Genomic DNA, 27,616 nt, shown 5'->3' with positions numbered 1-27,616 from the left:
GATAGCTTTAAACCAGATTATGTCTAAAGTTCCATCTAACTTGAACATGCATGATTCTACGAAACCAGACTATAGCCGGCCCTTGAATAACATGGGTTTGAACTGTGTGCATCCACTTATAAGCAGATTTTTAAAAATAAATATACTGGAAAAATTTTTGCAGATTTCTGACAATTCCAAAAAACTCACAGAGCGTAGCTTAGAAATATCAAAAAGATTAAGAAAAAAGGTATGTCACAAGTGCACAAAATATATGTAGATACTAGTTTATCACTTACTACCATAAAATATATATGAATTTATTATAAAATGTTAAAACTTACCAAAACGTAGGTACACAAACATTATACATGGCACCATTCACATAAACAAACACAAAGATGTAGTACTAAATCATAACCGCATAAAGCTAACCACGCTACATACCGTACTACTGTAATAATTTCACAGCCACCTCCTGTTGCAGTTGAGATGAGTTCAAGTGTTGCAAGTATCCACTTAAAACCCTATGTAACACTAATCATCTTTGCGTGAACAGTTCATCTCTGCGGTATATTGCGTTACCACAGTAAAAAGTGACCTCTCAAAGTTCTAGGTATCTTTCATTGTATTTAGTGCAACATTGTAAACCATGAATAACACCATGGGATCCATATACAGTGCCACTGGGGATGCTGGAAGTGCTCCCAAGAACAGAGAAACGTCATAACATTACAAGAAAACATTGCACTGCTTGATATATTACCGTAGAATGAGGTCTGCCGCTGCACTTGCCCACCATCTCAGACAGACAATTCATCTTGTAAACAGATGATGTAAACTTACAATTGTGATAACTACAGTACAGTACTGTAACTGTGTCTTATCTTCCTTATGATTTTCTTTTTTTTTTTTTTGAGATGGAGTCTCGCTCTGTCACCAGGCTGAAGTGCAGAGGTGCGATCTCAGCTCACTGCAACCTCCGCCTACTGGGTTCAAGCAATTCTGCCTCAGCCTCCCAAGTAGCTGGGACTACAGGCGAGCGCCACCACACCCAGCTAATTTTTGTACTTTTAGTAGAGACGGGGTTTCACCATGTTGGCCAGAATGGTCTCGATCTCTTGACTTCATGATCCGCCCGCCTCGGCCTCCCAAAGTGCTGGGATTACAAGCGTGAGCCACCGCGCCCGGCCCTTATGATTTTCTTAATAACATTTTCTATTCGGTAACTTATTTTATTGTAAGAATACAGTATGTAATACCTATACAAAATATATGTTAATCGACTGTTTATGTTATTAGCAAAGCTTCTGGTCTACAGTAGGCTATCAGTAGTTAATTTCTGAAGGAGTCAAAAGTTACATGTGGATTTTCAATTGCATGGGGGGTCAGCACCAAACTCTTAAGTTGTTCAGGGGTCAACTGTACTTTGAAAACTGAATAGGGAGAAAGAGCCTACATTTTTCCTTACAGAGAAATGCCAGGACTTTTGTTAACTTTCAAACTAGAGGAATGCTAACTGTCATAGCTAAGATCTGGGAAAATTTTAACCTATGCCAAAGTCAAGTTTCTACATAATTATTTTTAAAGTGAGGATAATTTTTCTACTTGAGACAACCTAGCACAGTGACAGAAGAAGAAGATAGAAAATGTGTCACTATTTGCTCTTGCTGAATGCCATCCATAACTTAACTGAAGAGTAGGTGAAATGCATTACCTTCCCAGGGAACAACTCAAATCTCTTTCCAGAGAATCATTCCCTTTCTGCAAGAAGTCTATGAAAGAATTATATACAATAGAATAAAAAGTTATTATTTATACACTAAATCAAAGTTTTCTGGATCATGATTAGACATTTATCAGAAAAACAGTCATAAATTTTCTGCTTAGAGATTTAACACTTTATAATAGAACTAAAATACTCAGAATTGGAATAACTCTAAAAATGAATACAAGTAATTTAAAGGAAAATATTTAATGGATTTAGTCAATAAAGTAGTATAAAAATATACAAACTACAGGTAGGTGCTGTAGTTTAAAATTAAGCATCTTGGTATTTGTTAATTGTGTCCTTGGAAGGCATCTTTTATATCAGCCCAACTAAAATGATCTATCACCCTTTGCTCTCTCTTTAAACAAATAAAGTCACTTTACTTCCTCACACTTTGATACAAATTTCTCTATTTCAGTGAATATGGATGTCTATTTTTTCTTTCTTGGTAAGCGGAAAGAAGTCTGAATCACAATTCAAAATGCAACTTTAGGTCGAAAATGGGGGACTACTAATTTTATGGGCAATAGTATTATGATGCGCTAAGAATGCCATCAAAACTTCTGCGTATGTATTATATATGTAAATATTTGTGCATTAATTATGTAATAGAAAAAACATTTACTGTGTGTTATCTATCATTTATTTTCTATCATATCCACTTTAACTTAGGACATAAGTACAGATTAATTAATAACCCTTAGCAAATTAATTAAAATGGGAATTCTTTTCATGAAGTCACATATATCTAAAGTTGTAAGGACCAATATACATGTTGGTTTCAGTGTTAATCTTTTCCTTTAAAGATCAAGTATGATTACCATTTGGAAATTAATTTTTAGGCAGTTATTTGACTAATATCATAGCTCACTTATCTAAGAAAGAAGAGAGCAAGAATTGAGAAGCCTCATTCAATATTGACTGCAAACTATGGCAATGCTAGAGTTCCTAACAAAAATCATCTATGTAAAGTTTGGTTACACAAGTTAGTAATGGCTAGGGACAGCTTAAATTTGCAGTATGTGTACACTAGTTCATCAGAACCTCAATTGATAATATATACTCTTTAACCCCCCAAAAAATTACTGAGTATCTTAGCTTTGGGCTTTAACTATTTGGACTAGCAAGTTTTGTTTTGTTTTTAGTAGCTATTCCCAAAATGTAAATCAGTTAGATAATATATGGTGAATATATTTAATAATTGATACACTCAATAACAATGAAAGTATTCACGGATATGAAAAAAATACCTCCCCTTTTCAAAAAGGTAATTTATGTATTAAGAAAAAAACTTCAGTGCTCACTTTGGCAGCAAATATACTAAAATTGGAATGATACAGAGAAGATGAGCATGGTTCCTGCACAAGGATGACATGCAAATTTGTGAAGCGTTCTATATTTTTTTATCTGTGCAGCAAACCACCATGGCACATGTTTACCTATGCAACAAACCTGCACATCCAGTACATGTACCCCGAAACTTAAAAGATGAAAAAAAAAAAAAAAACTTCAGACAACAGATGGGCTTTAAGAGAGAGAATAGAAATGTGGAGAGCTTTCAGTTTGTCGGGTAGCTAGCAGCACCTAATAAGCGTCTCCCAGTTTCTTATAAAAATAACTTTGACACCAGGTGCGGTGGCTCATGCCTGTAATCCCAGCACTTTGGGAGGCTGAGGCAGGTGGATCACCTGAGATCAGGAGTTTGAGACCAGCCTGGCCAACATGGTGAAACCCCAACTCTATTAAAAACACAAAAATTAGCCAGGCATGGTGGTGCGTGCTTGTAGTCCCAGCTACTCGGGAGGGTGAGGCAGGAGAATTGCTTGAACCCAGGAGGCGGAGATTGCAGTAAGCGGAGATCTTGCCACTGCACTCCAGCTTGGGCAACAGAGTGAGACTCCGTCTCAAAAAAATAAAAAATAAAAAAATAAAAATAACTTTAAAGACAATTCTCATTGAAGAAAGACATCTTATGGAAATACACGATTGCTCAAAGATAAATGTATAAAGACATTCATTGGAGCTTTGTTTGAAAATGAAATCATCAGAAATTACCTAAATATTTATCAAAAAACAAATGTTTAAGTAAACTATGATATACCAATGCAATAGGTTAATTTGCAGCCTTTATAAATACCGAAATATGTATACATTTATATGAAAAGTACTCCCTGCATAAAAATAAGATTTTCAAAATGTTTGGACAGTATCTGTAGAATAAGCCTGTTTAAAAATAACAATCATAAAATATGTATACATTATGATAAATGCAAAAAAGTTCCAATAAATATTTGCAAAATATTTGATCATCTTTGGGAGACAAGATTATAGTGTATTTCACTTTACTTTTTGCTTATTCATTTATTTTAACACCTTTGTGAGATATAATTTCCACACCATAAAATTCATCCATTTAAAGTATACAAATTCAATGGTTTTCAGTATATTTATAAAGTTGAGCAAGCATCTCTACACTCTAATTTTAGAACATTTTTGCTACCCCCAAAAGAAAAAAGAAATCACATAGGTGTTAGTAGTCACTCTCCATTCCCTCTCTAGCAACTGATCTAGGCAGCCACTAACATACTTTCTGTCTCTATAGATTTGTCTATTCTGGATGTTTCACATAAATGGTATTGTACAATATGTGTCTGGCTTTTTTTGCTTCACATAATGTTTTAAAGTTTCATCCATGTTGTAGCATGCATCAGCACTTTATTCCTTTTTAAGGCTGAATAATGTTCCATTGTATGGATATATATTTTGTTTATCCATTTGTTAGTTGATAGACATTTGGGTTGTTTCCCACTTTTTGGTTATTATAAAAAATATTGCTATAAACATTGGGGTGTGTTTTTGTGTGGATGTATGTTTTCATTTCTCTTATGTAGATGCCTAGGAGTGGAATTGCTGGGTTATACACTAACTCTATGTTTAACTTTTTGAGAAGCTATTAAACTGTTTTCCATAGCAGCTGCACCATTTTGCATTGCCACCAGCAACATATGAGGATTCCAAATCTTCCATATTCTTGGCAATGCTTGTTGTTGTTTATCTTTTTTATTATAGCTACCCTTGTGGATACGAATTGGTATCTCATTCCACTTTTGATTTTTATTTCTCTGATGGCTAATGATATTTAGCATCTTTTCATGTGTTTACTGGCCATTTGTATATCTTTGGAGAAATAGTTATTCAAATTCTTTGCCCATTTTTAATTAGGTTGTCTTTTTATTGATAATTTATAAGAGCTCTTTATATGGTCTGGAGACATATCCCTTATTAGATACATAATTTGCAGATATTTTCTCTCATTCTGTGAGTTCTTTCTACTTTCTTGATCATGTTCTTTGCATTGCAACACTTTTTTATTTTGATTAAATGCAACTTAGCTTTCATTTTCTTTCACTGCATTTGGTGTCACAGCTAAGAAATCATTGCTTAATCCAAAGTCATGAATATTTACACCAACGTTTTCTTCTAAAAGTTTTACAGTTTTACTCATACATTTAGGTCCTTGATCCATTTTGAGTTGTTTGTGGCATGAAGTGGGTCCAACTTCTTCCTTCTATGTGTGGATATCTAGTTATTCTAGCACCATTTGTTGGAAAGACTATTCTTTCCCCTTTAAATGGTCTTGAAACCCTTGTTGAAAAATCAGTTGATCACAAATCTGAAAGTTTACTTCTGGATTCTCAATTTTATCCCATTGAGCTATATTTCCAGCCTCACATCAATACTACACTGTCTTGATTATTGTAGCTTTATAGTAAGTTTTGAAATCAGAAAGTATGTGTCCTAGATTGTTTTGGCTATTTGGATTCCATCATTTCCATATGAATTTTGGGATCAGCTTGTCAATTTTTGCAAAAGAAAATCAGGTAATATTTCTACAAAATTGCATTGAATCTGTAGATAACTTTGGCAAGTATTGCTATTTTGACAATATTGTCTTCCACTCCATGAACATGGGATACTTTTCCATTTAATCAGGTGTTCCTTAATTTTTTCCAACCATGTTTTATAGTTTTCAGAATAAAAGTTTTTCACTTTTTGTTAAATTTATTCCTAAATATTCAATTACTTTTGAGCAACTGTGTATTTCCATAAGATGTACATATATATGAAATTGTTTCTATAATTTCATTTTTGGATTCTTCTTTGCTAGGGTATAGAAATATAATCGAGGTTTATATATTAATGTGGTATCTTGCAATTCTGCTGGACTCACGTGTGGGATCAAATGGGTTTGGGGAGGTTCTTTACAATTATTTATGTACTAGATTATGTCGTCTGAAATAGAAATAGCTTTTACTTCCTCCTTTTCAATCTAGGTACATTTTATTTCTTTTTCTTGCCTAATTGTCCTGACTAGAACCTCCATTACAATGTTGAATAGAAGTAGTAAAGGCGGACATTTTTGTGTTGCCATTGATTTTAGGGTCTTGCTTTTTTATCCAGTCTGACAATGTCTGCCTTCTAATTGAGGTGTTTAAAAAATTTACAAAATTTTTATGTGGTTGGGTTTAGACACATACATAAACATATTTTATAAACATACATTTATATATATACACACATATATTTTCATATGGTTGTGTTTAAACATGGGACAGCTGTGGGTTGTCTTTTTTATTTCTAATCTTTGCTCCCCTTTTTCTCTTTTTCTGCTTTCCTTGGAAGGAATTTTTTTTGTTTTTCCATTTTATATCTTTTTTTCCTAATTAGCCAAACTTATTTATTTTTTAAATTAATGATTGGTTTAGAGGTTAAAAATACACACGTTTATTATTTCTGTCTGCCTTCAAGTGGTATTACACCACTTCACATACAGTTTAAGAATCTCACAAGCCTATACTTTCATTACTTATTTCCCTGTTTTTATGCTCTTGTCATACATTTTAATTCTACAGATACTGTGAGTCTATAATACATTGTTATTATTTTTGCTTTAAGCAATTCAATTATCTATTAGAGATTTAAATATTTAATAATAAGAAATATTGTTTCTCTTCCTATATATTTTCCCTTTCTGGTGCTCTTCTTTGTTTTGTTTAGATCAGGATTTCCATCTAATGCCACTTTTCTTTTGCTTGAAGGACTTTAACATTCCTTATTGTGCAGGTCTGATAGTGATAAATTCTTTCAGTTTTTATAGGTATTTTTGAAAGGTAGTTTTGCCGGGTAATGAATTATAAGTTGGCTTTTTTTTTCTTTTAGTACATTAAACATAGTGCTCTACTGCCACTAGTTTTCATTGTTTATGGCAAGAAACCTGCTCTTACCCTTCTCTTTTTTCTTCATTACATAATGTGTCTTGTTTTTCTGACGACTTTTAAGACTTTTTTTCTCTCTACCACTAGTTTTAGACAATATGATTATAACGTTCATTGGCGTAGTTTTCTTAAGATTTTCCTGCTTGGGTTTATTTAGCTTCCTAGACCTGCAGTTTACAATTTTCGCCAAATTTGGGAGGAAAAAAAAACAACTTTTTTTCTTCAATTGTTTTTCTGCCCTTCCTTTCCCTTCAGTGTTTAATTAAATGCATGCTAGGCTGCTTGAAGTTGTCCCACTACTCACTGATACTCTATTTATTCTTTCATCTTTTTTCTTTATATGTTTCATTTTGGATCATTTCTATTATGATATCTTCAATTTCATTTATCTTTTCTTCAGCAATTTCTAATACGTACTAATCCCATACAATGTATTCTTTATCCAATAAATTGTAGGTTTCATCCCTAGAGATTCAATTTTGGTCTTTTTTAATTAATGTCTTTCAAGTCTCTATTTAACTTGTTCAATCTTTTTTTTTTTTGGGGCGCATCTTTCTTTTTTTTTTTTATTATACTTTAAGTTCTAGGGTATATGTGCATAACGTGCAGGTTTGTTACATATGTATACTTGTGCCATGTTGCTGTGCTGCACCCATCAACTCGTCAGCACCCATCAACTCGTCATTTACATCAGGTATAACTCCCAATGCAATCCCTTCCCCCTCCCCCCTCCCCATGATAGGTCCCGGTGTGTGATGTTCCCCTTCCCGAGTCCAAGTGATCTCATTGTTCAGTTCCCACCTATGAGTGAGAACATGCGGTGTTTGGTTTTCTGTTCTTGTGATAGTTTGCTGAGAATGATGGTTTCCAGCTGCATCCATGTCCCTACAAAGGACACGAACTCATCCTTTTTTATGACTGCATAGTATTCCATGGTATATATGTGCCACATTTTCTTAATCCAGTCTGTCACTGATGGACATTTGGGTAGATTCCAAGTCTTTGCTATTGTGAATAGTGCCGCAATAAACATACACGTGCATGTGTCTTTATAGCAGCATGATTTATAATCCTTTGGGTATATACCCAGTAATGGGATGGCTGGGTCATATGGTACTTCTAGTTCTAGATCCTTGAGGAATCGCCATACTGTTTTCCATAATGGTTGAACTAGTTTACAATCCCACCAACAGTGTAAAAGTGTTCCTATTTCTCCACATCCTGTACAGCACCTGTTGTTTCCTGACTTTTTAATGATTGCCATTCTAACTGGTGTGAGATGGTATCTCATTGTGGTTTTGATTTGCATTTCTCTGATGGCCAGTGATGCTGAGCATTTTTTCATGTGTCTGTTGGCTGTATGAATGTCCTCTTTTGAGAAATGTCTGTTCATATCCTTTGCCTACTTTTTGATGGGGTTGTTTTTTTCTTGTAAATTTGTTTGAGTTCCTTATAGGTTCTGGATATTAGCCCTTTGTCAGTTGAGTAGATTGCAAAAATTTTCTCCCATTCTGTAGGTTGCCTGTTCACTCTGATGGTAGTTTCTTTTGCTGTGCAGAAGCTCTTTAGTTTAATTAGATCCCATTTGTCAATTTTGGCTTTTGTTGCCGTTGCTTTTGGTGTTTTAGACATGAAGTCCTTGCCCATGCCTATGTCCTAAATGGTATTACCTAGGTTTTCTTCTAGGGTTTTTATGGTATTAGGTCTGACATTTAAGTCTCTAATCCATCTTGAATTAATTTTCATATAAGGAGTAAGGAAAGGATCCAGTTTCAGCTTTCTACTTATGGTTAGCCAATTTTCCCAGCACCATTTATTAAATAGGGAATCCTTTCCCCATTAACTTGTTTAATCTTTCATTCAGATTCTTGAACATATAGAATTTAGTTGTAATAACTATTTTAGTCTTTGTCAATCTTGGTTGACTGATTTTTCTTCTTATTATACATCATATTTTCCTGCTTTTTTACATGCCTGCTAATTTTTTATTGCATGCTACACATGGTGAATTTTAGCTTCTAGGATGCTATATATTGTTGCTTTTTTTTTTTTTTTTTTTGAGACAGAGTTTCACTCTTGTTGCCCAGGCTGGAGTGCAATGGCACAATCTCAGCTCACCGCAACCTCTGCCTCCCGGGTTCAAGCGATTCTCCTGCCTTAGCTTCCCGAATAGCTAGGATTAAAGGCATGTGCCATGCCTGGCTAATTTTGTATTTTTAGTAGGGATGGGATTTCTCCATGCTGGTCAGGCTGGTCTCGAACTCCCATCCTCAGGTGATCTGCCTACCTTGGCCCCCCACCCCTCTAGCTCTCTTCGCTCTAGTACCTTGCCCTGTAAACTGTACTCTCTTTGGCCTCCTTAGATTTCCAGATGTGAGCCACCGTGCCCTGCCCTATTGTTGCATTTCTATAAATATTTTGGGCTCCAATCTTCGATGCAGTTACATTACTTGGAAACAGGTTACTCCTTTCAAGCTGTGCCTTTAAGTTTTGCCAGATGAGACCAGAGAAGCATTTAATCTAGGGCTACTTTTGCACTTCTACCAAAGCAACACCCGTCTTTATACTCCATGTTGTGTTCTGTGAATTGTAAAACGTTTCACTCTGGCTGGTGAGACAGTCGCTATTTCAGGGCCTTTTGTGAGCTCTGAGGGTTAGTCACTATAATACTATAATCCTTTTGTGTGTTTTTTCCCCTGGCCTTGAGTGATTTCCTCATAGGCATGCATTGATCATTACTCAGCTGAATACTGAGCTAAGGGAACATACCTTCTCAGATCTCTAGAGCTTGTGTGTCTTCTCTCTCTCTCTCTCTCTCTCTCTCTCTCTTTCTCTGCCCCCCACCCCTCTAGCTCTCTTCCCTCTAGTACCTTGCCCTGTAAACTGTACTCTCTTTGGCCTCCTTAAATTTCCAGCTCTGCTTCCCCAGTGTAAGGAGACCCCTAGGCTCTGCCTGAATTCCTTCTCTTTACAACACAGTCTGGAAACTTTCTCTAAGTAGTAATCCGGGACAACTGTAGAGCTAACCTCATTTATCTTCCTTTTCTCAGGGATCAAGGTATTTTGTTGCCTGACTTTCAATATCTTAATAACCATTGCTTTATACATTTTGTCCAGATTTCAACTGTTTCAGGCAAGATGATAAATTTGGTACCTATTACTTCATCTCAGCCAGAAGAGGAATTGATTATAAATTGTGAAAATTTCTTCTCCCTGGAAATTATCTGTGTTCAAGTTTTTCTATTACTGTATAACAAACCATTTTAAAAATTATTGGTTTAATATAACAATAGTAATTATTTTGCTCATGAACTGTAGCTTTGATAAGACCCTGTGAGGACAGCTTGTCTTTACTCCACTTGGCATTAGCTAGGTGACTCAAAAACTGAGGATGGAATTCTCATTCATTCACATGTGTGATCATTGGTACTGGCTAATGCTAAGATCTCAGCTGGAACTGTGATTAGAATACCTTATGCCATCTTTTCATGTGGATACCTGACTTCTTAATAGCATAATGGCTAGGTTTCCAAGGGTAAATGGAGAAAAATGAGAGAGAGAAAGAGAGAGAGAAAACATCATGTAAGAGCTACATCACTTTTTCTAACCTTGCCTAAAAAGATCACACAGCCCAGCATCATCACAATATATTCTTTAGAAGCAAGTTTCTAAGACTAGCCCATATTCAAGGATAGAGGAATTAGACTCTCCCCTCTGATCTGAGAAATGCCAAACAATTTGTGGCATATTTTTTAAAACCTCACATTAGTTCTCCATGTTGCCTGTTTCTGCTTATTTTGATCTCTATAGATACTTTCCTGTTGTCTGATGTTTCTGGGTTGAAGGTTCATATTTATTTAAAATAGGGGCACTAATACCCTCTAAGAGTGGGGGAGGGTCTGTCTATTCTGAGCTTTACTTTATTGTGATCTGGTTGAGATATTTAAATGGCAAATTTTCAGCATATTTGTAGATATTTCCTGTTGAACCAATCATATTTCCCTGGAAAAAAATCCCCAACCTCTTCTTTGTAGGATGAAGACCAATATTCCGGGACCTGAATGTAGGAAGAGGGCTGGCTCAGAATCCAGGATGCAAATATTATCCAAATCTTCATTTTCTGTTCAGTACCTCCAACCTCAACCGAACCTGAAGTTCCCTTTGTTTCCGTTTTTGTTAAACAATATTCTTTTTTTAGAGTCAAAAAATGTCTGGTCCTTGGGTGGTTTATCAGACTGTGGAGAGCAATATGGGATCTGGATAGTTCCTAGACTTTCAAACAATCCTCCTTACTCAATCTCTTTTTTCAGTCCCACTTCCAGAAGAATCTAGTACTGCCCATTCCTTCACCTTAGATAAATTCTTCTGTGTAAATCAGATGAACTTTTGCTTCCTCACTGCTGGCTTACGATTACCTTTTCCCATCTGCATTCCCACTTCCAACATTGTATTTCCTGGTCTTCTTTTCCAAGCTTCTCTTTCTTGTGAATCTTAAAAAAAAAAAAAAAAAAAAAAATTCTTTATTGCCATTTGATGGGATTTGAAGAAGGAGCAAATAAAAGCAGATACTTAATTCACTATCTTTTGTCAGAAGTCAAGCTCACTCCTTTAAGCTCTACTTTTAGGTTACTCAATACAAAGATTTTCCAGGTTCAACTATCTTCTTTTCAACACCTTAATTAGTTGCTCTGTGCTCCAGCATTCATGTAGTAAATCTCCTTGATAGCTGTGAAAGTTCTCCTGAGTGACTGCTATTTTCATGCCTTTCCTGGACTATTTAGTCTAGTTGGTTAAAAAAACTACTTCTAAATAGATTATGTGCATTAAAATCTGTACGAGATCACTCTTCAATGTCCCTCTAGCTATTAATGGTTTGGGGATTCTCTTTAAAGTTTCATTTCAGGGCAGGCGCAGTAGCTTATGCCTGTAATCCCAGCACTTTGGGAGGCCGAGGTGGGCGGATCACGAGGTCAGGAGATCGAGACCATCCTGGCTAACATGGTGAAATCCCGTCTCTACTAAAAATACAAAATTTTAGCTGGGCGTGATGGCAGGCGCCTGTAGTCCCAGCTACTCAGGAGGCTGAGGTAGGAGAATGGCGTGAATCTGGGAAGCACAGCTTGTAGTGAGCCGAGATCCTGCCACTGCACACCAGCCTGGGCGACAGAGTGAGACTCTGTCTCAAAAAAAAAAAAAAAAAAAGTTTCATTTCACATTTTTATTCCTGTTCCTGTCTCTTTCTGGATCATGTTTTCCAGTATCATTGTTTTCTAAGAATAAACATTGAATATCTAATACAATGATGGCTTTTACATACTTAGGACATAATTTATTTTGTCTTCAGATAAAGCAAGGTGAAATAAAATTCAAAATTCAATGGTGATTAAGACATTTCTCTAGAACAATACCTTTTTCCCCTGAAGTCCTCAAGACAGTCCATTATAACTAACTAATAACCATCTACAAAAAACACAGAGGCCTGGAATAGTTAAAAATTGCTCAAATGTCATGAAACCAGATCATTTTAGAACTAGGTTTGTTTATTTTTGAACTTTCATATTGACTTAGATAAGCTTGGGACCTATTTTTAAGGGAATAGCACTACTAAGCATGTATCTGGCTAAGCAGGGAAAATAAAATAATGAATTCTCATGTACCTATCACCCAAATTAAGCAATTTTCAATTCTTGGCCTGTCTTGCCTCATCCATGTGCCATTTGTTTCTTCTATTTTGTTACTTTGAAGCAAATCTCGACATAAAAGTGATGAACTTTCAAGGTGAAAAATCAATCAATAGTTTAGATTAAGTAGTATCAAGTACCTATAACACATTTTAACTGGTAATAAAATGTTCTTAATTAGAAGTGAAAATTCAAATTTTTTTTCAAATTTTTAACCTTTTTTCCTCAGGAATGCCTGTAACTCATAGGTTTGGTTGCTTTACATAACGCCATATTTCTCAAAGGCTTTGTTCAGTTTTTAAAATTCTTTCTTCTTTATTGTTTTCTGGCTGGGTTAAATTGAAGGACTGGTCTTCAAGTTCTGAAATTCTTTCTTTTGCTTGATCTAGTCTATTATTAAAGCTTTCAGATGTATTTTGAAATTCCTTCAGTGAATTTTTTATTTCCAGAAGCTGATTTTTTAAAAAAGATATCTCTCTCTTCTTTCATATCCAGAATTACTTATCTGATTTCTTTGTGTTGTTTTTTTAACCCTCTCTTGGATTGAACTGTGCTTTCTTACAATCCATATTTTGAATTCTTTTTCTGTCACTTCAGAATTTTTATTTTGGTCAGGATCCATTGCTAGAGACCTAGTATGATCCTTTGGTGGTAGTGTCACAGCAGTCAGTTTTCTCACGATCTTGCCTGAGATGTAGACATCCAAATATAAGAAGTGCAGAGAACACCTGGGAGATATTTTACAAGAAGAAGATCACCAAGGTACATAGTCATCAGACTATCTAAGGTCAAGTTGACAGAAAAAAACTTTAAAAGCACCTAGAGAGAAGTGTCAAACTACCTATAAAGAAAACCCCATCAGACTAACAGTGAACTTCTCATCAGAAACCTTATAAACAGAAGAAATTGGGGGCCTATTTTCAGCCTTCTTGAAGAAAAAAAAATGCCAGCCAAGAATGTTCTATCCTGCCTAAATAGGCTTCATAAATGAAAGAAAAATAAAGTCTTTCCAGGCAAGCAAACATTAAGGGAATTCATCACAACTATCTGGTTCTACAAGAAATGCTCAAAGGTGTTCTAAAGATGGAAATAAAAGGGCAAGATGCACCATCATAAAAGCAAACTTAAGTACAAAGTTCACAGATCCTATTAAGCAATTACACAATTGAGATTACAAAGCAACTAGCTATCAACAAATTATGACTGGAGGAAAACTTATCAATATTAACTTGAAAGTAAATGGCCTAAATGCTCCACTTAAAAGATATAGGCTGGCAAAATGAATTTAAAAAACAAGACCCAACAATTAGTCACCTACAAGAGTATCATCTAATTGGTAAAGATGCCTACAGACTCAAAGTAAAGGTGTTTTCAGTTTGTGTGATCACACACAAGCAGGAGTTTTTATATAAGTATCAGATACTTATGTCAGATAAAATAGACTTTAAATCAACAACAGTGAAAAAAAAAAACCAAGAAGGTCATTATATGATGATCAAGAGTTCAATTCAGCAAAATCACTTAACTACCCTAAATGTATATGCACCCAATATCGGAGCACCCAGGTTCATTAAACAAACACTATTAGACCTAAGAAAATCGATAGATAGCAACACAATAATAGTAAGAGACTTCAACACCCCATCGACAGTATAAGGCAGATCATAAAGGCAGAAAATCAACAAAGAAACTCTGGATGCTCCTTCCAGTAGGAGATAGCTTAAAAAGTAAAAATTTTTAAAACAGAAACTCTGGGTATAAACTGGACTCTAGAGCAAATGGACCTACTAGACATTTACTACACATTACCCAACAACTGTAGAATATACATTTTTCTTATTCACACATGAAACATTCTCCAAATAAACCATGTGCTTGGCCATAAAGCAAGTCTCAATACATTCAAAAAAATTAAAATCATATCAAATATCTTCTCAGACCACAGTGAAATAAAATTAAAAATCAGTACCAAGGGGAACTCTCAAAACTATGCAAATACATGGAAACTAAATAACTTGCTCCTGAACAATCTTTGAGTAAATAATAAAATTAAGGGAGAAATCAAGAAATTTTTTGAACTGGATAAAAATAAGGACACAACATACCAAAACATTTGGGATACAACAAAAGTAGTGCTCAGAGGAAAGCTTATAGTGTTAAATGCCTACAAAAAGATAGAAAGATCACAAACTAGCAGCCTAATATTCCACTTCATAGAGCTAGAAACACAAGAACAAACCAAACTCAAAGCCAGCAGAAGAAAATAAATAACAAAGATCAGAGCAGAACTAAATGAGATTGAGATCAAATAGATACAAAAGATCAATGAAACAAAAAGATTGTTCTTTGAAAAGATAAGCTAAATTGATAGATTGCTAGCTAGGAGTCACCAAGAAAAAAAGAGAAATGATCCAAAAAAAGCCACAATAGAAATGATAAAGTAAGTATTAGAATATAATCACAGAAACAATAAAGATCATCAGACAGTAATATGAGAACCTCTATGTGCACAAACTAGAAAACCTAGAGGAAATAGATAAATTCCTGGAAACATGCAATTCCCAAGATTGATCCAGGAATAAATAGAAATTGTGAACAAACCAAAAATAAGTCACAAAATTAAATCAGTAATTTAAAATACACCCCCATAAAAGTCCAGGACCAGACAAATTCACAGCTGAATTTGACCAGATGTACAAAGAAGAACTAATATCAATCTTACTGAAACTATTTCAAAAAATGAAGGAGGTGGGATTCTTTCCCATCTCACTCTATAAAACTGGTATTGCCCTGACACCAAAATCAAGCAAGGACACACAAAAAGAGAAAATTACAGGCCAATATTCCTGATGAACACACATAAAAATCCTCAACAAAATACTAGCAAACTGAATCCAACAGCATATCAAGAAGATAATATGATGTACTGTGGATTTTATTCCCACATGATCAAGTGGGTTTTATTCCAGGGATGCAAGGATGGTTCAACATAAGGAAATCAATAAATGTGATTCACCACAAAAACAGAATTAAAAACAAAAACCAAATGATTATTTCAAGAGAAAAGCATTTAATAATCCAACATCTTTTCATGACTAAAACCTTCATCAAACTAGGCATCAAAAGAATATAATTTGAAATAGTAAGAGCCATATAAGGCAAACCCACAGCTAAGATCATACTGAATGGGGAAAGTTGAAAGCATTCCTTCTAAGAACCAGAAATAGACAAGGATGCCCACTCCCACCACTCCTAGTTAATATAGTACTGGAGCTATCAGGCAAGAGAAAGAAATAAAATGCATCTAAATTGGAAAAGAGGAAGTTAAATTATCTCTATTCACTGATGACCTTATCTTACACCCAGAAAACCCTAAAGACTCTTCAAAAAGATTCCTAGGCTTGATAAATGAATTTGGTAAGGTTTCAGGATTCAAAATGAATATGCGAACATCTGTAACATTTCTATACATGAATAATGTTCAAGCTGAAAAACAAATTAAGAACTCAATCCCATTTACAATAGCCCCCTCCCACACACACACACACAAATACCTAGGAGTACATCTAACCAAGGAGGTGAAAGATCTCTACAAGAACTACAAAACACTGATGAAAGAAATGATGGATAACACAAACAAATAGAAAAAATTCCAGTGCTCATGGATTGGAAGAATCAATATCATTAAAATGACCATACTACCCAAAGCAATGTACAGATTCAGTGCAATTTCTATCAAATTACCGACATCATTTTTCACAGAATTAGAAAAAAAATACTAAAATTTATATGAAACCAAAAAAGAGCCTGAACAACCAAAGTGATCCTAAGCAGAAAGAACAAAGCTCGTGGCATCACATTACCTGACTTCAAACTATACTACAAAGCAACAGTAACCAAAACAGCATGGTACTGGTACAATAACAGACACGCAAACCAATAGAACAGAATAGACAATACAGAAATAAAGCCACATGTGTACAACCAACTGATCTTCAACAAAGTTGACCTGCAAAAAATGGGGAAAGGACACACTGTTCAATAAATGGTGCTGGGAAAATTGGATAGCCATATGCAGAAAAACGAAACTAGATCCCTATTTCCCACCATAATTAATTCAAGATTGATTAAAGACTTAAAACTATTTTTAAAAAAAAACTGAAACTATAAAAATCCTAAAAGAAAACCTAGAGAAAACTGTTCTGGACATTGGCCTAGGCAAAGAATTTATGACTAAGATCTCAAAAGCAAATGCAACAAAAACAAAAGTAAATGAGATTTTTTTTAACTTTTGTTTTAAGTTCAGGGGTACATGTGCAGGTTTGTTTCATAGGTAAACTAGTGTCATGGAGGTTTGTTGCACAGACTATTTTATCACCCTGGTATTAAGCCTAGTACTCATCCATTATTTTTCTTGATCCCTTCCTTCCTCCCACCCTCCACCCTCTAATAGGCCCCAGTGTGTGTTGTTCCCCTCTATGTGTCCATGTCTTCTCATCATTTAGCTCCCACTTGTAAGTAAGAACATACAGTATTTGGTTTTATGTTCCTGCATTAGTTAGCTTGGGATAATGACCTCTAGCTCCATTCATGTTGCTGCAAAGGACAAGATCTTTTCTTTTTTATGGCCGTGTAGTATTCCATGGTGTATATGTACCACATTTGCTTTATCCAATCTGTTATTGGTGAAAATTTAGGCTGATTCCATGTCTTTGCTATTGTGAATAGTGCTTCAATGAACACACAAACCATTTGTCCCAGCAATTCCACAACTAGCCAGAGGAAAAGGAATTGTTACATAAAAAAGACATCTGCGCTCATGTGTTTATTGCAGCATTATTCACAATGGCAAAGTCATAAAACAAATTAAGTGTACATCAATGGATGATTGGATAAAGAAAATATGGTATATATATGTATATATATTCACATATATACATATATATACATATATACATACCATGGAATACTACGCAGCATAAAAAAAAGAATGAAATCATGTCTTTTGCAGCAACATGAAAGGAGCTGGAAGTAATTATTCTAAGTGAAACAATTCAGAAGGAGAAAATAAAATAGCACATGTTCTTACTTATTAGTGGGAACTAAACAATGAGTACATATGGACAAAAAGATAGAAATAATAGACACTGGGGACTCCAAAAGAGGAGAGGGTAGAAGGAGGTGAGGGTTGAAAAATTGCTTATTGGGTACAATGTTCACTATTTGGGTGATGGGTACACTAGGAGCCCAAACCTTGCCATTATGCAATATATCCACGCAACAAACCAACACATGTGCCCCCTGAATCCATAATTAAAAAAAAATAAAAATCAAAAATGTAAATGTTTTAAAAAGATAGAAGTGAGTACTATCAAGCTGACCATAATGAAGATACTAGTTGATGTTTCAATGCAAATGTGTATTTACTGATCTGACTCAAGACAGGTAAACCTCAGACACCTCAGCTCCAACCCCAATAAGTGCCTGAACTCTGCTCTTGGCCTTCCTTTTGCCCTTTGGACTTGCACTTTGTTTTGCTTTCCCTGGTTCAACCTATTCTCGACAGATGTAGCCTTGCCTTAGCACTCTGGTTCTTCTTGTTCTATTTCAGGAAATGTTTATCTCTGTATCTCCAAGCCTAGCTCAATACCCAACACAAAGTAGAAATTCAGCTGATGCTTATTTAAGGAATGAGTTACCGTGAGAATGACAACGAAATCTCAATGAAGGGAGAGATACTGGCTACCTTCTCCAGGGCTCAGTTTTTCTTTCAGTGTTCAATGTCTACTTTTCTCTCCAGGAAAACACTGATCCAATTGCTTCTCATCTGCAAGATTATTCAAGTAATCTTGGATGTGCAAACAAGCCAGGGTGGCCCTTGGTCAAACAGAACCAGGGCCCCCTGCAGTTGCCCACTATACTTCGTTCCTTATGAGATGATCCCGGAGCAGCACTGGAGATCCCAGACAGAAGATGCCTTTTTGATGCTATTAAAAGCTTTCTATTAGTGTGGAGGGATTAAAAGGGGCAGGGAAGAACACCCATCCCTGGGGTGTTTCTTTAGAGAGCACCCGTTGCTCCAAAAGCAGGGACCACTTTGCGGATGTAAGATCATATTTTGACAGTGCTATCTTCTGAATGAGAGGAAATCCACACGCCAGACAGCCTCCTGTCACCAGACAGCCTGTATCAGCCTCACTATGTGGATTGGTGCAGTTAAGCCCTGAAAGATGGTCTGCGTGGGCGTCAGACACAGTCCAGGCAGGGGAGGGAGGAACTTCAGAGTAGGCAATCCCAGCTCCTGGGAAGGACTGGCCTTGTGACCTTAGCCAGTGTCTTCCAGCCTCCGCAGGACCCTCCTTGGTAAAGCAAAGATTAAGCACTGACCCATCCACCCAGATCATGTGACTGAAACAGCAGTCCCACTGGAAAGGTATTGGGGAATAAAACACTTAATTTTTTTTAGAAACATGAACATTTCCATTAATCTTCTCTGCCCCCAAATTGTGGTTTCTGGTTCCTTGATTCTTACAAATAAAAGAAACAGTTCTGGAGAACAACGCATCTTGGTCCTAAGAATAATTTTCTTACTTGTGCAGATGAGGACAGTTTATTATGGGTCTGTTTAGTGTCACGGTCAAGGGAGGGAAGGAATAAAATGTTGATCCAAGAAGCCATCTTGCTCTGAGGAGTGATGAAGTACATTTTTGTGTGCTGAGGCACTCTTATGGGTTGACTTTCTTTACAGAATGAGCCCAAACAGGCAGGTACAGTAATAGAATGGCTCACTGGGAGATTATTAGCAACACCAGAGGTTTATCTGTCCTTGTGTCTCTGGGGGAGAAGCACAAAAAGGGGGAACTAATCCACTCCAAGAAGAAGAAAGAGATGGCACCTTATCCGTAATTCGATGTATCACTCGTAGGGTGGGTGGGAAAGTTCTTCAATTCCATTTGGCCTAGGCAGTGAATTACTCCTCATGTTTCTGTTTTGTAGTGGTCAGTGAACTGTGAGTCATGCAGTGACTCATAGCATCATCATCAATGTATATTTGGGGGTGCTGTCCGGGTTCCTGGGTTCGTGCTGATAAGGAAAGCCAGGCTTTGTTATGACTGAGTCTTTTTCCGTGCTATGTGTTTCGTGTGTTTTTTTAGCTGCCACAACCATCCTGATGGTGTCATACCACTCAGAATGACAGAAATGTCTTCCTTTCTTGGAAACTAGATAGACAAGAACATCATGCATTTGGGAAATGTCTAAATGTACACCCACATGTCAGGCCCACTCAGTGTATATTTGAAAAATCATTTTCATTTTTGTCATGCTTTGACAAAAGGAAGTACATCAATGCTCTGTTTAGGAAAAATATACTGTACTCTGCTACTGAACAGCTATGTGGCCTTGGGCATGTCTCTTAACTTCCCAGGGCCTCAGTTTCCTCATTTGCTGTCTACTTCCCTGATCCTACTGTAACACTTCATTAGGTTGCAAACAATGTCTAGAAGGTATCAGCACACACATCTCTCGTTCAAAGGGCCTTCTCGGCCCACACCCTCCTGTACCCAGGCTGTTTTCACTGATGACTCTCCACGAGCAGCTGACTGACCTTGGTTTGTAGGAAGTTCATACAATCTGCTGGCACCAGCAAGAAATGGCATGCTGGAAGCTTCCAGCTTCACTCAAGTACATTCATCCATTCAATAGACACTTATTGAACAGGTACTATGTGCCAGGCACTGAATGCCAAGGATCCACCAATGTCAAAACAGACAATGTCTTTCTTCTCATGCAGCTTACCTTGTAGTGTGGGAAGTGGAAAATAAACAACATAAATAAGTAAATTATGCAGAAGGTGTTAACAACTATGGAAAAATAGAGCGATTTGAGGGATAAGGATGCAGGTGTACTGGCAGAGAAAGAGGGTTAAGGCTTGGCTTCACTGCAAAGGTGACGTGTGACTCAGACTTGCAGGTGAGAGAGTGAACCATAAGGATATCTTAGGAGGACTGGCCCAGGTAGAAGAAAGAGCCACGCAGAGACTCCAGGGAGACATATGGCTGGCATGCTGGAGGAGCATCAAAGTGGTCAGTGTGGCTGGAGCAGAGTGAATTCAGTGCAGAGTAGGGGATGAGGCAGGGGGTACAAGGGGTCAAAGCGTGTAAAGCCTCATAGAGGCTTTACAAGGCTTGACTTTCACGTTGAAATAAATGAGAAGCCAATGCAGGATTTTGAACAAAGGAATAGACAGATCTTACATTTTATAATAAAGCTCAATCTGTTTATTAATGGAAAAATAAAATGAAGGGAAGTGGCAAATTTGAGTCACTAAAACCATTTAGGAAGCTGTTGGGATAAATTATGCTTGCATGGACCAGAATAGTAGCAGGGAGATGCAAGAGGTGGTTGGATTCTAAATATAATTTGAAAGGTAGACCCGTTAAAATTTCCAGGTGGATCAGAGGTGAGATGTGAGAAAAAGAGAATTGTGGACAGCTTCAAGGTCAAGAACCTCTTAGGTAGTGGATGCTCTTTGGGGTTTTAATATGAGACATAAAGATCATAAAGATGCTCTACGATCACTACCAAGGGTCCACCCCACATCCCCTTTCCCTATATACCCCTTATTTTCTATTCTTATCCCTTCCAGGCCTCTGACCAATAAACCAAGCCATTCACCACTGCTCAGGGGCCTTGTAGATCTATACTATGGGCCACTGCTCCCTGTAGGGTTACACTCCTGAAGTCACTCCGAACCCACCCACAGTTTGCTGTGGAGGCCATAGTTAAAAAGCCAAATGGCCAACGGCACCTGAGACAGGTGAAACTGGGAGATATGAAGGACTCAAAAGAGGTGTTTCAGACACAAGGTCGTTTATTTCTGTTACTATGTTTTTTATTTCTAGCATTTCCCTTTAATGATTTCTTGAGTTCCCATCTCTCTGTTTATATTACCCATCTCACATGTTCTTGTATGTTGTCTACCTTTTTTTCCATTAGAGCCCTCAGCATATAATTATAGTGATTTTAAATTTTTAGTTGGTCTGATAATCTTAAAATCTCTGCCAAAACTAAGTCAGGTTCTGTTGCTTGCTTTGTCTTTTCAGACTATGTTTGTTTTTTCTTGCCTATTAGCACACCTAAATTTTGTTGAAAGTTACACATGATGTATTGCGTAATAGAACCTGAGGTAAATAAGTCTTTGGTGTGAGGGTTTATGATTATCTGGCGAGGAGCTACACTTTATTTTTTGTTGTAGCTATAAGTGTCTGAGGCTTCAATTTCTTCTACTGTCCTTGTTTTTATCTCTCCAGTTATCTTTGGGTTTCCCCAGAAATTTCTTTTTAAATAGAGTCTGAGCCTTGCAGACTTTTCAACTATTATCCTCTGTTATGACTCAGGAGTTTAGCTGACACGTCGATGAGATATGCAGCTGGTGGGGGACATTCTATAATCCTGTAATTAGGTCTCAATTTTTTAATGAGCCTGTGCTCTTGGACAGTGACCTTCATAAATACTTCTTAATTTTTTTCCCCTCTCAGGTGAGATAGGAAAGTTAGTTGGGGTGAGAGTTGGGTATTTTCCTTCCCCTACATTATTCAGATTGTAGAAATGTAAATTCCTTTGAGAGCAGGGAGAGGACAGAACACTCCAAGCTTATTTCCAAATGGATACTTTCCCTCTCTTGCTGGAAGCACAAGAGGATTTTTCTCCAGTCTTCACTACGAGAGAACACCTTGTGGGGCTTAGGGAAGTAAAACTCCAAAAGTGGGAGGAATCGCCCACCACTAAGTTTTTAACTCTCAAACTAGTCCACGCTCAGCTTCCAGCAGTTCAGCGTAATAGTTTAAGTTTCTGGCTCCAGCAGCTTCTGCTCCCACTAAGGTGTGATTCTCTGTATTCTCCTTTCTCTCTAGTTTTTAAGGCACTAGTTTGCTCTGTGACCTTAATTCTCTGATGAATCTAAGAAGTGTTGTTGATTTTCAGTTTGTTCCACTTTTTTCTTGTTGTGAGGATGGGAGTGATGACTTCTAAGCTTGTTACAAATTGGAGTAGAAACTGGAAATGTAAATTTTTAAATGAGAATGAATGCCTTGTTATTGGGATAGAACAATATAATGGATGTTAATTCCCCCTTGATTTAATCTGTACAATCAATTCCATTCAAATTCTCAATTAGTTATTTTCAGGAACTTGAAAAAGTTATTTTAAATTCATTTAAAAATTAAAAGATGTGACAAAAAGCCAATAAAATATAAAAAATAAAAGTGATAAGGATCCTGTTCTACCAGATATCAAAATGTATTACAAAGTTATAATAATTAAGATATCCAGGAACTATGCCAAAGTGTATACTCAAATGATTATAACAGAATGGGTGGTGCAAAAATAGACCAAAGTACATCTGAGAATTTATTCTATGATTAAAGTAGAATTTCGTATCAGAGAGGAAAATATGGATTATATTGAGACAACTGGTTAGATATTTTGGAGGGAAAATAAAGTTAGTTAGATTCACCCTGATACCTTGAATCAAAATAAATTCCAAATAGTTCAAAATCATAAATATTAAAATTAACAGTAAAAGTGCCACCAGCAATGAAACTGGTGACTTCACTGCATTTCTGCTACTCTCCTTTTCCAACTCCAATTCAACTGCCAACTGCATCCTCTGTTTTCAGTCTTATTTTGTTAATAATTAGGATACTTAAGGCTGTAATATTTCCTCTGAATTTAGCATTATCTGTATAACATAGCTTTTGGTAGGAAGTATTCTCTTTTATATTATATGTTAGTTAATTTAGAATCTCAGTTTTGATTACTTATTTGATCCAAGGGTCTATGAAAAGGGTATCTCTTAAATTTCAGGCAGTTAAATTTTTATCATATTTTTGTTATTAATGTATATTATATTATTATTATCAGAGGCTGGATTTTGTAAAAATAATATTATTTTCAGAAGTTTTAAAGGAAATTTGAATATAGCATCTTATGCCCAGCCAAATTCATATTGAAGTGGGAGTGCAAATTTAAAAAAGAATTATAGGCACACAAATAGTCAAAAAACATATGAAGCACATTCTCTGAAAGAATTACTTAATTATATACTCAGTTAAAAAAAAATCAAAATATGCAAAAATAGAAATTAAAAGGTAGTGAGCAAATGATAATTATACATATATCAAAATAACTATAGGTACATAAAATTAATAATAATCTGTAACTAACTATCTTGGAAAATACCTGTATTGGTCAGGATTCTCCAGAGGAACAAAACTAAGAAGATATACAGCTGACCCTTGAACAACACAGATTTGAACTGTGTGGGTTCATCCAGTTATACGTGGATTGTCTTCCACCTCAGCCACTCCAAAGACCGCAAAACCATCCCCTACTCTTTCTCCTCCTCCTCAGTCTACTCAGTGTAAAGATGAGAAGGATGATGATACATTTCCACTTAATGAATAGAACATATATTTTCTTTTCCTTATGATTTCTTAATAACCTTTTCTTTTCTTTAGCTTACTTTACTGTAAGAATACAGTATATAGTACATATAGTATACAAAATATGCATTAATTGACACATAGGTGTTTATAACATCAGTAAGGCTTCTGGTCAACAGTAGGCTATTAGTAGTAAAGTTTTTAGGGAATCAAGAGTTATTCATGAATTTTTGACTGCACAAGGAGTCAGTATCCCTAGCCCCACCCCCATTCAAGGGTCAGCTGGTTATTCAACTATAATGAATATATAAATATTTCATTATAGGAGTTGTACCCATACAATTATGGAGGACAAAAGTTCCATGATCAGCCTTCTACAAGCTAGAGAACCAGGAAAGACAGTGGTATAAGTCAGAACGTCTGAATAACCAAACACCAGGGGAGCCCATGATGATGTAAGTCCAGTCTGAGTTCAAAGACCTGAGACCCAGGATTGTTGATGTTTGAGGGCAAAAGAAAATGATGTCCCAAATCAAACAGGAAGCAAATTTTCCCTTCCTCCAACCTTTTGTCTTATTCAGGTCCTCAATGAATTGGATGATGACAGTCTACTAATCCAAATGCTAATCTCTTCCAGAAATACCCTCATGGACTTGCCCAGAAATAATATGTCACCACTAATCTGGGTATCCTTTAGCCCAGTCAAGCAGACACATAAAATTAATCACAATATCAACATTAAAGGTAATAGACAGATGGGGAAAAAAAGAGAGAACTGAAAGCATGCTAAATTTCTGATTTTGATTCAGAGACGAAGGCAGGAGCACAGGCCGATATTAATACAAAATAATTCCTGGTAGCTAGATAATAAGATAAATTTAAATATGTTCTTTCAGATTTAAGTGAAATTGCTAGAAGAATAAGTATAGGATATTCAGCTCCCAAACCACTAAAGGAAAGGAAATATAATTTAAAATAAATAAATAAATAAATAAATAAATAAATAAATAAATAAATAGCAAGAAAGAGAGAAGAAATAGGAAAGAGAAGAGAAAAAGAAAGGGAAAGGAAGATGAAAAATGAGGAAGATGGAATGGAAGATGAAACTATAAAGTAAGGTGTAAGGAAAAAGTCCAAGTAATCATTCATCATAAGAAATATGGGTGTGTTAAGTTCTTAATTAGATTGCAAGATTTCTGGATTTTCTATTTAAGATTTTCTATATAAGAACCTCATACTTCTGAGGTTCTTATAAAGAAGAATCCTAGTGAAGATATACTATGTTTTTATCTCCAACTAAAGAATATCACAAGGACTTATAGCTCACATAGAAAGGGAAGAATGAGTTTCCCAGGGAAATGTCAAAGAAGCAGAAGTAAGCAGATTTAGAAAACCAGGGATGTAGCAAGCTTACAAATCAACATTGGTTTTGCTAGGGCTTAGATTTTGCGCAAAACATCAGTTTTAAGCTTTTCAGAGCCCTCTGTGATATTCTTTTCTCTGAAAAGCTCTGTCAGGGGCAAGGCTGACCCAGTGTGGAAATGCCATGAGTCAGAGACCAGACAGATCTATTGGGGTGAGTCAGAAAATCACGGAAGGTCCCACCATGGGCAAAACAAGGAAGAATGAGGTAGAAAGTAAGGGCAGTGCAGCTGGTAAATACAGAGCCCAGACTCAAAGCCATTATACCATGCCAGGGAATCTGGAAGAAGGTTACAAGCAGGAGTTTTGGCAGAAGTTTTGTAGTCAGGTGGTCAAAGACAAGGAAATGCAGCCAAGAAGAACAGACAAAGTTACAGCAAATGAACAGAATATGGATGGGGCCAAGTAGAAGGAGGGGAGGGTAGTCCTGTGGAAAACCACTGAGGGCCAACTATAAGGAATGGAGTAAAAGATAGGATATAGTTCCAGCAGTTTGACAGTACCCAAGTTCTTTAAAGACAAGAATAGCAAACCAGAAATCAAGCCAGGAATTCAGGCATAAAAAGCGAGAACAGAAATCATCTAGACCCACACAGCTTACTGATTATATTAACATGACCTTACTAATCCACTGTTTTCATCAAAAATGACCTTACTATTACAAGAAACTCTTGCCTGGGAAGATAAACATTCAAATGAGTACAGGACAGTTCTCTGAGTGGCCTTGGACCAACCCAGTTCTCCCTCATTTCTCTCTTGTAGTTCTCAGGAATAGCTATAGAATGTGCTAGGGATGTAACATCCTGAGATAGGGAGGGACTGGCTGAAACTGTGCTCTGTTCCAGTTCCCCCTAGAAACAGGATGCCCTTCAATGCTTTAGCCCAGGGAGTCAGGTTCTCCCAGGTCATAAAACCCACAATGGCTGCTTTTCTAGGTCCCACAGCTGCAGTGCAAGTGGAGTACATGCAGTCAAGGGTCCATCCATCACCAGGCAGCTTTCTTGAGCCTTGGGGACCAGCTCAAGATGAATTCTAGGCTTCTGTTGTCCCTCGCAGCCTATCTGTGAATAAAAAAATCCACTTCATGGAATTTGCTGTGTGGGGACGTTCTATCTCATCAGACTCAAACAAGTTGGTAATTGGTGAACTTGCTTCACAATTACTGTATTATTTAGGTGAACATCAAATTGTTCACCTCTACAGTAGATAGTATCAAATGATAATTACTTCTCAAGACTTTGAATCCTCTCACATTAAAACCCTCATCTTTTTGTGTCCACCATTCCTAAATAATCATGTCATGATTCTTATCAAATTCTAATTAAATCTTCACATTGTCAGAACCACTTTAAACCAGATTCGATATACTCAAAGAATATTAAAAAAAAGAAATTCCAACTTTGCTTTCCCATCATCTGAGGCACTACCAAAACTCTGTTAAGGTAGTACTCTCCCTTATTGGACTAGGGAAAAAAATTCAGTTTTATCTTATTTTTAAGTTGTCTTGGGGATATTTTTAGGGATCTAGCATTTGACAATATTGGAGGCCCATCAAAATCCAATCTAGACATTGTTACCACCACAACCCAAGACCCATCTTAACCTATTTCTCCAAAAATTTGCACTAAACACACTGCTTGAATGAGAAGCTGAAAAAAAGCTAAAATGGATCCTAGAAAGCCTTCATAGATAAAGGAATCATTATACTTTACCCTGGTCCTTGGAACATTCCTATTCTCCCAATCAAAAACACCAATAGGCAAGGAGATGAATTCATCAGGACCTCAGGGTCACAAATAAAATAGACATTCAAGGCAACCCTGCAGGAGCACACTCAATACCATTTTATGTTAGCCTCCTGAGACTATATGTTATACAACTGTAGATCTGTGTTTTGCATTTTTTGGCCTCCTCTTAGATTAAAATAGTCAATACTTGTTTGCCTTCTGTAAGAAAAATTAACAGTATACCTGGACTGTTGTTATGTCCCAAGAATGCACTGAGGCACCTACTACCTTTCATAAATCCTCAATCAGGACCACA

The 27,616-nt window shown here is 36.3% G+C and overlaps 1 long non-coding RNA gene and 1 other non-coding gene across 5 annotated transcripts in view; one reads left to right on the top strand and one right to left on the bottom strand.

The window, feature by feature from the left end:
• The window catches only part of LOC103222644 (uncharacterized), a 353,739-nt gene that overhangs the window by 85,265 nt on the left and 240,858 nt on the right, over positions 1 to 27,616 (bottom strand). For 2 of the 4 annotated variants that reach the window (XR_005234818.2, XR_012089316.1), the window contains one exon: positions 11,442 to 11,516. The exons of 1 other annotated variant lie outside the window; for it this stretch is intronic. This is a non-coding gene — a long non-coding RNA (uncharacterized lncRNA). Of the gene's footprint in view, positions 1 to 11,376; positions 11,517 to 27,616 lie in introns of all 4 variants that reach the window. One more of the 4 variants, XR_005234819.2, reaches the window with a different exon arrangement.
• Positions 3,047 to 3,153, top strand: LOC119618734 (U6 spliceosomal RNA). The gene has a single exon (XR_005235094.1). It is a non-coding gene; the product is annotated as a U6 spliceosomal RNA (small nuclear RNA).

Source organism: Chlorocebus sabaeus, chromosome 18 (assembly GCF_047675955.1).
Source record: "Chlorocebus sabaeus isolate Y175 chromosome 18, mChlSab1.0.hap1, whole genome shotgun sequence".
In the NCBI taxonomy this organism is placed as follows: domain Eukaryota; kingdom Metazoa; phylum Chordata; class Mammalia; order Primates; family Cercopithecidae; genus Chlorocebus; species Chlorocebus sabaeus.
Note: the sequence above shows the minus strand (reverse complement) of the source record. Positions and strands in the feature narration are given on the sequence as shown.